This window comes from Chamaea fasciata, unplaced genomic scaffold, assembly GCF_029207755.1.
Source record: "Chamaea fasciata isolate MVZ Bird 193981 ecotype frontalis unplaced genomic scaffold, bChaFas1.0.hap1 SCAF_5, whole genome shotgun sequence".
NCBI lineage: Eukaryota > Metazoa > Chordata > Aves > Passeriformes > Sylviidae > Chamaea > Chamaea fasciata.
In genome coordinates, this window is record NW_027094090.1 from 73,598,865 (window position 1) to 73,613,365 (window position 14,501).

At 40.8% G+C, this 14,501-nt stretch overlaps 1 protein-coding gene and 1 long non-coding RNA gene across 2 annotated transcripts in view; one reads left to right on the forward strand and one right to left on the reverse strand.

Moving 5' to 3' along the window:
* Nucleotides 1-14,501, reverse strand: part of PTPRO (protein tyrosine phosphatase receptor type O) — a 144,591-nt gene that overhangs the window by 91,756 nt on the left and 38,334 nt on the right. The gene's annotated exons all lie outside the window — the stretch shown is intronic.
* Nucleotides 5,835-11,871, forward strand: LOC136290026 (uncharacterized). Its single transcript, XR_010720929.1, has 3 exons — nt 5,835-5,878; nt 6,041-6,183; nt 9,186-11,871. It is a non-coding gene; the product is annotated as an uncharacterized lncRNA (long non-coding RNA).

A 14,501-nucleotide genomic window follows, 5' to 3' on the forward strand; every position in this document is an offset into this window, starting at 1 on the left:
AAGCCTCCACAGTTGTAAAAACTTTGCCACACTTGGATGAAAAACATAATCTAAAATATACTGTATAATTAATGTGACTGCACAGACTCTTCCTTCTTTTTAAGCAACTTCTTCAAAAGCATTCTAAGCATCTAAATCTGTTTTTCTTTTCATATGAAAATGACCGATTGCATATTTAAAAGTATTAATTGGTTCTATGACAAGGTTTTTTTTTAAAAAACCCTTAACACTTCCAAGATATCAGGAAGAAATATTGTAATTGCTCAAATAACTTAAAATGCTCAGACATTTTCAGTGGTTCTTCATACAATCACTCAATGAAGACACTCATATGGGCAAAGCTGGATTTATTTAGAAAAGGCTGCTTGGAAGTAATGGACTAACAATAAATAATTTGTAGAACATTGTGCACAAATTATATAAAGCATTCCAAACAACTGATCTCATTCCTTGGTTTAATTATTCAGTTCTTTTTAGGTTAGAGCTATGTCTCTGGTATATTTGCTTCAGATCTCAAGAGGGTATTGACCAGGTTTTCTGAAGTCTTCTGCATTATTTATCTCTTCCTACCATAAGGGGTCTGATAGGCATACTGTTTCAATAATTAAATGTCAACAATTCATGCTGTTGGCCAAAACCCAAAGGACCTTCATAAATAAATAATAACATCTTGCATTTTTATAGCTTCTTTCATTCAAGGGTCTCAAAGTGCTCTGCAAATATTCATTAAGATCCCCATTCCCAACAGCCTTGCAAGGTAATTCAGAATGATTCTACTACAGATTTTTCACAACAGGAAGGGAGAATGATCAGCCATTCCAAGGTCAAGGCTCAAGCCAGGGTCTGAGGTGGGGACAGAGCCCAAACCAAGAGCCCCTTGTGCCAGGCTCTCCACTGGCAACAGCAGGAAGCAGATGTGACTCCAGGGAACTCACTGCCATGTAAGAGCTACGGAAGTGGGACAGGATGGGGGGAAATCACTGGTGGCTCTACTCTTGATTTTTGTCTTAAACGTGTTTTATTATCCTGTTTCCAGAGAAGATGAGGGGAAACAATGCTGCACGTGGACCCAGCATTGACATTTCTCTCTTACTATTTGTGCTGTTCTGGTCAGCAGTGATTTCAGTCGGTGCAAGGAAATATCCTGTTTCCAATCTAATCTGTCAAAATGTTCATTAGAAGTCAAATAGCTGCATTTCATTTGCCTTTCTCCAGTCATTTCTGTTAGCATTATTCTCCATGACCTCTTTTTTCACTCCATACTGAGGAAAACAAGAATGATCATAATGATCTTACATTTCTATACTGGCTTTCATCACACTGACATGTTGAGAGCAATGATGAGCCCAGAAATAACATAAGAAGCCTTTTCAGGCATCCTCTTCTCAATTTAGAACTGAGTTTCTGAGGAGAGAAAGCCTGAATCTGAAAGCTGAGCGTACACCCACCCTCTGCTCATTCAGGTACCTTTCAGACATTAATTCTACCTCCAGCCCTGCAAAGCTGTGAGAAATCTCACACAGAAGTGACCCCAACAACTAAAACCTCTCATTCTGCTTCTCTGAACAAACACCAAGTTCCAAAAAGCTCAGGTAGCGTGCTCCATTGGAGCTCATTTCTGCTTTGAATGCAATACCTAGATAAATACAACACCGGAATATCTATTTTTAAACAAATGAAACAACATCAAAAAGTGCTTTCACTCACATACAGCACTTTAGGGTCCCCTAATCTCCATTGCTTTCAGAGGAATACCCACGTTTTCCACCCCTTGCCCAGCTGTCAGTATATAGAGATATACACATATACCTGACACACAAAGTCCAGTGTCAGACCAGTGAAGGTGTTTTTGACTGACCACACCTGAGTACAAGTTATCCCTCGATCTTTCCATAATTAGAACCATTTTTCAGATGCTCAAATGTATATACTTGTTCCTTATTGACTTCCTGAAATTCTGCACCTGAACTTATCTCTGTTATTATATTTATTAATTTTCAAGAACTGTAGACTTCATGTCCATTTTTTAAAGACATAAATCATCAATGCCTTTTTAAATTATTTTTTTATTTATTCAAATAAATGGACCTATTTACTCTGTTTGTGGGAAAAGTTATGGGATCTGATTATGAAGATGACATGAAGGAGCATTCACAGATGTTGTCATGGGTCCAAATACACACACTGTCCTATCTGAACTTGATCAATGCTCATTACCAGTAAGAAAAAGATAAAAAGATGAAATATTATTGAAATGTAAGGATATAAGAACATACTTAAATATTTGAGACCATACCATTGGATGAATAAAAATAAACCAAATTTTATACACTGTGAAAATCAGTAAAAAAATAATGGAAAATAGGATACATTATGCTTTAATAACAGTTATTCAGCTCTTTCTCCTGCAGATTATTTTCTTCGTGCCTGTGCTATTCCTCCACTTCCTGAATCTCCCTTTCACCAAGTTTCATGTTTGCCTCCAGTGCCCTACAGCTTGCTCTGGAGCAATTTAGGGACAGTGTAAGTTCTTTTATTTACCACATTTCTGTGTCTGCTGCAAAGTCTAAGTCATCCTTCCCCACATTTTTTTCCTTATGTCATCCCACCCAGAAATTAACTTTATCGGCAGTTTTGCCTCCAGTGGGACATTGACTTGTAGAGAACAATTGGGAGAAAACAGAAGACTGTAAGAAGTTACTTGCTTGGCAGTGATGCTGCCAGTGTGGTGGATGTCTAAAGACATTTTTCTGTGCAACAACCAGCTAATTTATGGATTCACTGGACCTATTTCCCCCCTAGGATGTGAGAGTTTCTTCCCACTGAATTAGGATTCACCATGTGTTCCTGTGCCAGAACAACACCAGTTCTATTGACTGCCTGCAACTCTTCCTCAGTTTTCTCCATGCAGGTATATCCAGAAAACACATAAATAATTCATTTACGTGCACTTAAACCTGTCTCAGAAAATTCGAACACTGTCTCAGGACAGCAAATCCCCTAATGTTACATATTTCAATACTACCACTGAAACACAGTTTTATTCACTTTTTTATTACCCTGAATACTTCCTGCTTTATTTGTGACCTCCTGAAGATCCACAGCAAGCAGCACAAGACAAATTCAATTAATTTTCAGAGAAGGTACTATTGATTGCATGTCACTGCCCTATTAAAATGACATTTTGCAGGGTGCAGAATGACAGATGCTAAGAGCAAGAAGGTAATAGTTGCTCACTGCATCATTATTCAATAGATAATAATTTAACTTGGCTTTGCAAAGGCCATCCTCATTTATGGGGTGCTACTGAAGTAACATTTTATTACAGTTTAAGATTACATCATCCACTTCTAACATTCCCTCCCTTCCAGTAAAATTATCTTAAATCCAGTCAATGCAATAGTGAGCAAGACAGTGCTAAATTCTATTATTTGAATCTGATTAAGTTATAAAGCTGGCCTCCATAATATCTGTATCCTACAATTTATTTTCTTAGTCCTCCTCCCAGTTTCTTTACTGTAGAACTTTCAAATAACCAACTAACCAAACAAACAAACCCAGCCCACCACCACCCCAAAACTCCTGTATATGAAGAGAGGAAAAGTCACTCTCAAATTTGACTCTCAAGATTTTTGCCTTTTGTCTGCAAAATCCTGTATCTACACAAGCCAAAAGTTTGTAGTTTGAGTCTATAGGAATTTTCTGATCCAACCAAGGAAATTTCATACAGCCTGACATACAAAAGTAATCAGTTCTTAAGCTAGAATACTCATTCCATCTTTTAGAAAATTCTGATGTCTTTTGTCCTGTTCTTTCCTCCTAATGCATAATCTGGAAACTCTCCTAGAAGAGCCAAACAGAAATCCTAAATTAGGAGAAAAGACTGATCAAACTTCAAGCCTCACACCACACAAATCATTTCAGTGATGACAGCAGCATTATCTGCATGAATGGGGACTGCTTATACAGGGTTTTATCTCCTGCGCTGTGCTCCAAGGAGCACCCACACAAGACAGAAGGGCACTTGGGAATCACAGCAGTGCAACCAAGCCAGAGCAACCTTTCCAGAGCCTCATCAGTGCTGCTGAGCAGCAGCTCTTTTCTATCTATTCTTTTCTATCTATTTCAGGTATCTCCCAGGTACTGCACATGGACTTGCCTCCAACCCCAGCCAAAGCTCACTGAAACAACGGGCTAATTGTAACCCCAATTTTTTTTTTTTTTTTTTTAATTGAAAGAGCTTGAGTTACTCAAGAGCTGTCCACAGAGGTTTTTCGCAGACAGATGGGAAAATGGTTTATCCAGGCTTTGGGCTGCTTGTGCACCCTTGCTTCATCCAGGAGCCACAGAGACACAAGTGACATGACCCCGTGCTTAAGCTAATCAAGCTCTGCCAAGAACTTTCCTCATGTGACACGTTATCAACCCACATGAAGACTGATGGTTTCACTTCTGCTATTTCCTTCTACTCTAAAAAGGTGTAAAAACAAGCAGAGAAATGGGATTTCAGCACATGAACTTTTCAGTAGCTGACTTGATGCTCACCTTCCGCCAGACCACAGCAGAGACAGGATCACATGAAGCGGGTGTAGAAAGTTAAGGGTAAAGAAAGCACAGGAGGCAGCCTTGATGCAGGGGTGACAGACATACAGGCAGTTCTTTTTGCCCCCCTCAGTGCAGCCTGCAGCTGTGCCACGCTGCTGGAAAGCCTCCTGCCATCAGCATAGAAGGCTCTTTCCTTTCTTCTCTGCCATACCAGAAATGACTTTGTAAAACAGATTTGCACTGTGAAGCCGTGTAAAACTTTTGTCTCTGGCAGAGCGTGGGAAACAAGCTGACACTGACAGGGCATCTGTAGAGGTTTCATGTTTGCTAATTTTTGTTTTCTAAAATTAGTGTAAGTGGTTTGAGTGTCTCCTGGAATAATTTACGCTTTTTCTGCTGTGAGATAGGATTAAGAGAGAAGCAAAGAAGGCTCAAACTTAAAGGGTATAAAGATAGATATAGTGACAAACACTAACAGAAGAGAATGAGAATCAAAATGAAACCTTCAAAACACTTTCCCCTCCCTATAAACTCTTCACTTTCCCACTAACAACATAAAGAGACAAAACTTGGAACTCTTGGTCAGTTTTCATACCTAATCGCTAATAAATTTTACTATAACTTCCTCAGAAAGAATCACTTCCTTGTCAAACCACCACATTATCTCAGTTTATTTAGGTCATTTATAGGAGACCACCTCACCAGCTGACTGCTTTATAGCAAGGGATGTGTTCTCAGTGCTAGGCCACTGATCCCTGACAGCCCTGCTGCTGGAGCCAGTGTTCCTGACTTCCAGTGTAAATGTGATGAGAGAGGTGACATGGGGACCTCTGCTAGTACCTGGGTGTTGATGGAAAGCAACATTAAGCTTAAGAAGCAGAGATTTAAAGCCAGCAGTGTGGTTTTACTGTCTCCTTTGATGGCAAGTCAAACAGAGCTGATCAACGTTCCAAGGAAGCACACCAGTAGCAGCAAAATATTTCTAACACAAACAGCTGTCTATTTAAAGAACCACTCTATGGTGAGGCTCCCATGTGATAAATACACCCAGGGGAATCCAAGCCTTTTGGTGGTAATCTTAAAAGTTCCCAGGGGCCTGATTATTTTGCAGTGATGTTGCAAGCCTTGTCAAGATGCAATGCTTAATCAATCCCTGCAGAGTCATTGGGCTAACTGGCCTTTTCCTGACAGGGTAACCAGCACCAGGCTGGGAGCTTCACCCCTGCACAGCTGTTGGGTGTTAATGGAAACAATAAAGCACAACTGGCCATTACTGGTTCAATAACAGCAGTCATTCCAATCGACAAAGTTTGCTAAGGCAGAAGGAAACAAGGTAGGAAAATCCTTATCTGGCCATTTATCTTCTTTTCTTAGTTGTACCCGTTGATTTGTAACAGCTCTCTTTACTTACTGATTATATTCTCAGGTTTATTTTTGTAAGGAAAGAAGGCAGCATTCTGACCTCTGTTATGATCTATTATGATCTTTTACACAGATCAGGCCAGAGAACACTGTCCAATTTCTCTTAAGCCTAAAGCCTAAACCTCAGCTTGAGCCATAACAGTTTTACACGGACTCCTGGCATCATCTGTAAAAAAGTTTCCTTTGCCTTATAAAAGAAAAACATGTATAAAAGAGGTAGGTATAACCAAATTAAAGACTTAAAAGTGAGAAAGAATGCTTTCCTAAGTATCTACTTCCCTAAGTATCTACAGAGATTAGTTATCCGTTTTTTTTTTTTTTTTTTTTTTTTTTTTTTTTTTTGCATGTTAAACTCAGAATAGGAAATATGGAGATCAAAACACTATTGAGTATCAGAAGTCTCTTATCAATGTTGGTTCCTCTAGACTATAACCAAAGTGACTCCTTCCCTTCCCATGGATAAACTAGACCAAGCTTCTTTAATCTCCCACTCTAAGTCATGTTCCCCAAGCATCATTATCATACCTTTTTCCCAAAGATTTTTTTTTCAAATTTGTGGCATTCTGTTTTAAGTTACATTAAAAGCACAGCTTAAAAGCAGCCCGCTGAGTAATAAGACCAAGTGGTTGGATATCATTAGAAGATCCAGCAGAAGCTGGTTCTTATTAGTCCAGAAAAAAAAAATTATTGGTGAAATTGCATGTTTGTGATAAAGAAACCTGTATTAGACAACTGTGATTGAAATGAACCTAACCTACCCAAAGACAGAATAAAGAGATCTAGAAAGAAGTAGTAATATTAAGAAAAGAAAGTTTATTCTGTATAATATAATCTTTTTTTCACATATTGCTGAAGGGTGAAAATCCATGTCTAGAGAAATTCAGGATTAGCAAGAGTTGGTTTGTTTAAACCACTCACCAACTCTCACTAAGGACAGAAAATTGCCTCTTTCTGTACTGCCTTTGGTGAGGAACCTTCATTCTTTTATACAACTGTTAAATGTAAATATGTCTTGCTCACAGCAATGATTCAAGGCTGGTTGGCTGGAAGTATGAGGAGCAGGAAAACCTAATTTGATAAGAGAGGGAGAGAGGGAGGGAGGGAGGAAGGAAGGAATCTAAAGGGACATTTCATTTTTTTTAGTAAAGCAATTGTTTAAAACCTTTTTTTCCCCTCTATACCTCTAAACTAAACCCTCTGATGGACTATGGCTAGCTGTTATGGCCAGGACACATCAAGATGTTGGCTACTGTTACATAAGTGCACTAAAAGTTGAACCTTTGCTAAAAAAAGAGAGAAAAAAAGAAAAAAGAAGTATTTTATAAAGTCTCCTGATCAGGAAATAGTTGAGAATATGTCTATTAAAAAAAACCCAAAAAAACAACCTAAACATTTGTGCAGTACAAGCTGAGTCTGCCGAGACACTGAAATGACAAATCTCATGGCAATATTTAACCCAGGACCTATTGATCTGGAGGAATTTCATCAGCATCATCTTTGTTCCCTCCTGTCTAATCAGGGATTTCCTATCCCTGCACTACTGCTAGCCTCACTGGATGACAAGAAGACTGTCAGGATGCCACAGGAAACATCATGGTTATACTCCACTAAAACTTCTAGATAATTTTCAGATATGCCAGACTCAAGTAAACAGCATCTCCATGAGCCTTTCATCATGGAATGTAGAACTGCATTCTTATTTTATCAGCAAAGATTCTTCTATTATGAAGATGTAAAGTGTACCGTGATAACTGCAGATATAATCTTAGTTATTCTTGCTGCAAATGCTTTGCTCCCTTAAGAATCCGATTTCCAGCAGTTTTGCTTTTTGGACAACTTTGTATCTGAGCACACTCCAATTAGATTCAACATTGGAAAGAATGCAGACTTGTAGAGAAAAGACTTTCTATGTCAAAAAAAGCCAGGGGAGTACGAGGTAACTGCCTTGTGACCAAGAAAACACAGCTGGGAATAGCTTACTAGAGCTGGTTATAAAACCTCTCCAGTTTTGAGCTGTAGGTTCGAGGTTTGGTGGTTTGTTTTGTGGGGTTTTCTTGGTGTTTTTGGGGGGGCTTGAGGGGGGGGGGGTGGTTCTTGGCTTTAGTTTGCTTGTTTGTTTTTTTTTTTGGTGTTTTTTTTGTTTATTTGTTTTGTTTTGTTTTATAAACCAGGAGTTGAGTGGAAGAATATGAAAGAAACTAAGGTTTTCCACATGGTAGAGCAAATCTGCCTGCCTGAAGACCTCAGAAATAATGTTACAATTTCAACATGGCAGGCAGAGCTAGATTAATAATTTAGGATGTGAAGCACAAGCAGACTTCCCTTATCCTCAGTGCCACCTTCTCAGAATGCACCTGGGCCTCCTTGCTCAGGCAGGATACTCATCCCTGCCATGTCTACAGCGGTAGACTCACAATTTGGACCATCAGGAAAAATATGACCTTTTTTACATTCATTGTTACTCTTGTTTTGGTCATGTTAAAGCAGCACTTTTCCTTAGGTGGAATTTACTCTCTGTGAAAAGTTGATGTAGAAAGAATAAAATATTATATTTCATTCTTTGTGATTTATTTGGCTACAGAGAAAATAATTTTATTTTACACTTGTATCTATATCATGAAAAAGTTTTGCATATTTTTGTGCTGCAGCATGCAAGTCAGCATTCTTTTCCCTGAGCCTATAAAATTTAAGTATTGGGTTTTAGGTCTTGGGTGTAGTTTGACAGATACCATCAAGCAATCATTTCACTAGTCTGTTATTTTCTCTACATTTATGTGTGTCCTGCATATGGAAAAAAAAATCACAGTAGTATTTGCTGTTCTCCCTGCATTTCTGGTAAAAAGACCTTCAGCAGCTTTTCAGATATAGAAGTAGAATGTCACCATCTCCATTCTTTGGTCACACCTTGAGCACATCCTTGAGAAGTATAATTCCTCTAGGAATTTTTCATCAGTCAGATGTAGTGTCTTTGAAGACTAGCCCTCCTTTTCCTTTACACCTCTGTGTGATAAAAGAGGATCAAAAATGTACAAGTCGTGATCTCCAGCATCTAAAGCCTTCAACTTTATCTACAGAAGGCAACTACAAACTTCATTTCCTATTTACCCAGAAGTGTTTTGCTGTGTGAAGCCTTGCAAGGCTAATTTGATCTACCTAGGTATGGATGAAGCAGCCATCATGGTACCAGCACATTATTATCACTTTCCCTTTTAATTTAGATGCAGTCACTCCTGATCACCTCTGCTTGCAGACTGAAAAGCTGTGGAACTCCATGGGATGTTTCTGCATCCTCCCTTCCTGCTCAGGAAAGCAGCATTTGTTCTCTGGCCTGGGGAGACAGAGCACACTGCCTGGTGTCTTGCTGAGGACCCTTTCACAAGCAGTTGGTCTCCTTTAGCAGCATTTAATTTGCTGAATTTGTAGAATTCTCATGCAAAACATCAAGAAGGTAGCTTCAGGTCAGTGATCACAGTTGGTGAGAAAACCCAGCCCAGAGCTCCTCACCTTTCCACACAATCTGAGAGGCTACACTGCCTTGCTTTGCAGGAAAAGGAATATTCATCGCATATGCTCACAAGCACCACGAATTTCTCCATCCAACCAATCTCTGCCTTGACTAGCCCAGTAATTTAAACACTTGAGGCTATGCCCAATCTGCCATGCTGGAGGGAAGTGGGGAGATGGTGTGGCAGAGCAGCCCAGTGCCCTGGAGTCACTCACGAGGAGGTGATCTGCCAGACCACCACCAAAACACCCCGCTGCCAGTGGACACTCAGGACCACAGCTGAGAGATCCTGACAATGGGAACTTCCAAAGGAATCTTCACAGACAGTGGCTGTCATTGCTGACCTAGATGGCCTGTCCTCTCAGCCGTGTCAGCAGCTCTGCATGAGCAAAGATGCCCGGCATATGAACAGTCTTGGAAGTGAACAGAGCTGCTGTCACATCCCTGACCCTTTCAAGGGATGGGGGATGGAAAGGAGGAGAGGAGGAAAAGGGAATCACCCCTCCTGGTAGTGGGAGAGAGCTGTCATCATAAAACAAAGGGAGAAGGGCTGGAGATGTAACAGATGAAGGCATCGCATGGCATATACCAAATGAGAATGTAAGCTCCATTTCAAACTTAAAATAGATGAAATGCCAAAGCCAAAAGGCCACAAGAGACACAAGAGTGCTGGTAACTAACAACATCCATCACTGAAATGCTGGTGTTTCCCAGTCTCCCTCACAGGATGAGCCCTGCAGCAGAGGCCCAGCACAAAGAGGCAGCAGAGTCCCCAGGCAAAGGACACCAAGCCCTGCACAGCTTGGCTGCTGCAGTTTGAAACATGAAGGCAGAGGCTACTGGTGCTTCCACCCAATTCCACAGAGATGGCCACTGCATGCCAGAAAACCCCACATGGAATTAAATTCTGAAGGCCTTCCAAGACTCCTCTGTGTACTGCCATTCTGTTGTGTTATTACATTAGCAGTGGCAAAGCAAAGGCAGAACGTAACCATACAGACAATAAACAAAGTACTTTAATTTCTTTCAGAATTTCAACTCTCTAGTTCTCTTTCCATTTCTTACTCCCTCTCTCAAGAGGGAGTGAGCATTTGTTAAATTTGGCTTTGAACACAGGAAAACATTGGTTTGTAATAACTCTCCTAATTTGCTTTTCTTGGCAAGCACCCTGCACCAGCCGTCCCTGGTTCTGTTGTTAGGGGATGACTGTGAAGCTAAGAAAACACACACACAAATTCTTGAGTAATTGTGTGCAGTACCTGCTTTTTAATGCACTGCAGTGTAATTACCTTTTTGTCAGCTCAACCTCATTCTGTGCAAAACAGCTGAAATCTCTAATTACCAACTGCAGCAGCCAAAGTCCCCAGTTTGCTCCTGAGGAAGCGGTAGCATTAACCCAACTCATTATGTGCTGCTTATCAGGTGAGGCCTATGTAAATTGTACCTGCATTTATTAGTTTCCTTCTATGGAAGCATCAACACCACATTCTGGATAAAACACTGGGAAAAAACCCACCCCACTCCCCAGGGGAAAAACTCAACAGACAGACTCAGGAGAAGGTTGTAAAAAAGTGGAGCTCAGTCTCTTCTCACAAGCAACAGGACAAGAGGTAATGATCTCAATTTGCACCAGGGGAGAATTTGATTTGATATTTTAAAAAACTTCTTCCCAGAGAGGCTCATCAAGCATTGGATCAGGCTTCCCAAGGAAGTGGTTAAGCCACCACCATCCCTGGAAGCATTTAAAATGATATGTAGATGCAGCTCTTACAGAAAAGGGTTTAGTGGTGGAACTTGGCAGATTCATGGCATTCCCCTGCAAACAGTGAGGAACGTATCACTGTAATAGCCAGGGATTAGGGTCATGCTCCTTAGTTTTTACAATCTTGCTCTATACTGTTGAACAGCAAGTACATTTCCAAAGTCCATACATGGATTCAGATATGACAGATGCAGATGCTAAGAATTCAAAGAATTCCTGGATTTACTGTGCAGAAGTTCTAAAAAAAGCTAAAAGCCTTTGTGACTCAAGAATTTCTGTCCAGGAACTGTAACCTGCAACAGACACCTACAAAAGTTGATAATAATTAATTGTTTTATGTGAACATACCCACTTCCTCCCCTCTTTCCAGAAACTAAATGGTGAAATAAAACAAGCGACAAAATTTAAGCAACTTCTGAGCAGACTTAATTAAGGAAACTCCATTTTATTGCAGACAGACTGTCCTATTTAATCTCCCACTCACAGGTTTTCTCTTCACTGCATTTTTGTGCAATTAAAACAAGGCAAACTGGAATGCCTTGAAACAACAAGCCTCTTGAAACAACAGCCACCCTTTCTGACACCTGTTTAAAAATGCACAAACTGACACATTTTGCAAAGTAATTTGCAAACTAATTTCGGCATTTCTGCACTGGCCCTGGCTGCCTGCATTCTGGGCTGATGCATTTTATGCCTCAGGAAAGCAGAGAACACCAGCCACTCACTCACAGGCTGTGCACCACAGCTCTATGAGGCAAGAGGAAGGAGAGAGGGTTCCTAAAGCTGCTGCTGAGGCAAGGAGGAATTTTGGCTTGGGGAGAGAGAGGAGAAAATCCTTCTGTCTCTTGATGTTTCTGGGACCCTCTTTGTTACTCATTTGTATTGATCTACAACACGTGGAACCTCCTGAGGACCCATGATGCTGCTGCCCCTCTGCCAACCCTCTCACTGCTTTCACCATCCTCAGACAAGGGAAGAATTCAGTCTTCCCCATTCCTATGTGGCTTCCCTTCTTTACTGAGGCATCTCCTTGGAGAGGAGAAACTTCCAGCTGCATGGGAGTGGGAAAGATTATGAATTTAATCTCTGAACAGTCAGTTACTGGGTATATCTGAGATTTCAGGGTAAAGATAAAGCCAGACATTTCTGCAAAGAAATCCAATATTCTTCTCTGAGGAAATGTTCAGTTAGAAACCTTTTTATGGAGCCATTTGAAGTCTGAGCCAGGTGGTAGCTCTAGGGATGTGTTACTCAGCCACTTGGAGAAGGACAGAGGTTGAATAACAGTGACACACTCTCTTTTGTGGCACAAATTACAATTATTCCAGGAATAATGATAAAGAAGAAGCCTGTGCCATTGCTGGGAGGCACAGTACTCACACATTATATCACTCAAAGTGGTGGGTTTTTTTCAAGTCAAAACTCTCCTCCAGTCTCCTTCTCTGTGTAGCCACACAAATGAGGTCACAGGGACTGGATAGCAGAGACAGGAATGAGCAGGTGCAAGAGGGGCTCCTTTTCTGGCATGGTTCTCACCAGCACCAAAGGAAAAGCTGTGAAGCGTCCAACTTAGACAAAGCAAACAGCGGAGAAGCTCCGAGGCCATGGTGCTGTGACTGAAGTGTTCCTGCAGCACCCCTGTTCCTCTCTGCTCTCCACCCCACAGCCCTGCCAAGGAAAACCACTCTGAGGCCCTGCTCTGAACCCAACCATTACACTGATCTGGCTTAAAGGGAAAAAACACATGGAAAAAGAAGGAAAAGCCTGAAGAGGAAAAGATAACCATGATGCTGTCCAAAGCAAAGACTGGGTAGCAGTGGGGTCAGGCCTTGCTGTGACACTGGGATGGGAAAAAAAGGAAGTAGGAGGAACCCAAAGCCTATACAGCTACCAAGGCCCCTGCTTCTGCAGACAGTCTGCGAGATGAATCATCCCCAATTATCCAAATCCTGCCCACCAATTTAAAGTAAGATGTTAAAATTTTGATGACTTAAAAATTCACTCTTTCTGCCACTCCATTCACTATTCCCCAGTACCTCTCCATGCTTTTCACCCAGCTCTTCCATGGCGGTTTTGTGCAGCTGCTCCCACCTCTGCAAAGCTAGTGGAAACAGTAAGAATTCATTGGTGAGGAATAAGACTTGATACAAATAAAACATTGCTGCTTCTGTAGCAACTGCTCACAAACCAGGCTCTACACCAGCTTAATTATGTCAGCACTGGCACTGCTAAAAAGCATAATCCTATCTTCCTTCCTAGCAGAGTATTTTTCTTCTGTGCCTTTTTTCTTTTCTCATCCTCAGTTTACTCTCCCCTCTTCTCAAAATTGCTGGACCATGCCAAGAAATATCTTATTTCCTTGCATTTTTCATTCACAAGTATTAATGAATAATTTCTCACTTTTCTATGATCTGCTTAGCAGCTGTCAAAAATTATTGTCTTTAGTGGGAGTACTAATTACAATCTGTTTTACTTTCTGAGTATGCAGGTTCTTTAGGTTTTGCCTGACTAGAACATCAATTGAAGTGGTGGGACATTGTTCTTTCACCTTGCAGAAAGAAACTGAGATTTATTTTTTTCTCCCCTATTCTTCACTAAGATGACACGGAGCTTGCAAAATTTCCCAAGGAAGACAGGAAACACAAGGTGGGAGAAAAGGGAAGAGAGCAGCAGGAAAAGGAGGAAAAGCCACAGGAAAAGAAAGGGGGAAAGATGCAAAGGTAAGACATGCCCCTTTGAAAGGTTTTGTTGCCTTTAACTGCAACTGAACTTGTTTTGATGTAGGTTTCATGTGTTTCATCCCCTGGAATCATCACTTTCTGTGTGTACACATGTTAACAGGGCTTACAAACATTTGAGCTTATAGTCAAAAGAAGGATTCAAAAGAATAAGGATGAGTGGTGGAAAATTAGAGTTCAGACCCCTCTGCTCACTGCATCCCACACAAAGGGCTTAATTTCCATCAGTCACTCTGATGTTGGAGCACTAAACATTATAAACACAGATTGTGGCAGCTCCAACCAGAAAGGCTGAGAGACCTATTATGGAACCATCCATAACTGGGGACATTTGCTTGTCAAGGGGCAGCCTGCTGAAACAGGTGGAGAACCTGAGGGCTGCACACCTCAGATGGACACTCAGGTCCTTAAAATACTGCCTCTCCCAGAATCAGTGTTTCTTCAAAATTAAAATGATTTGGGGTCATTTTGCATTAGTAACTTTTTTTCCGTGAAAGTCTGCTTGAAATTGATATAGGTCTAAGTAAAG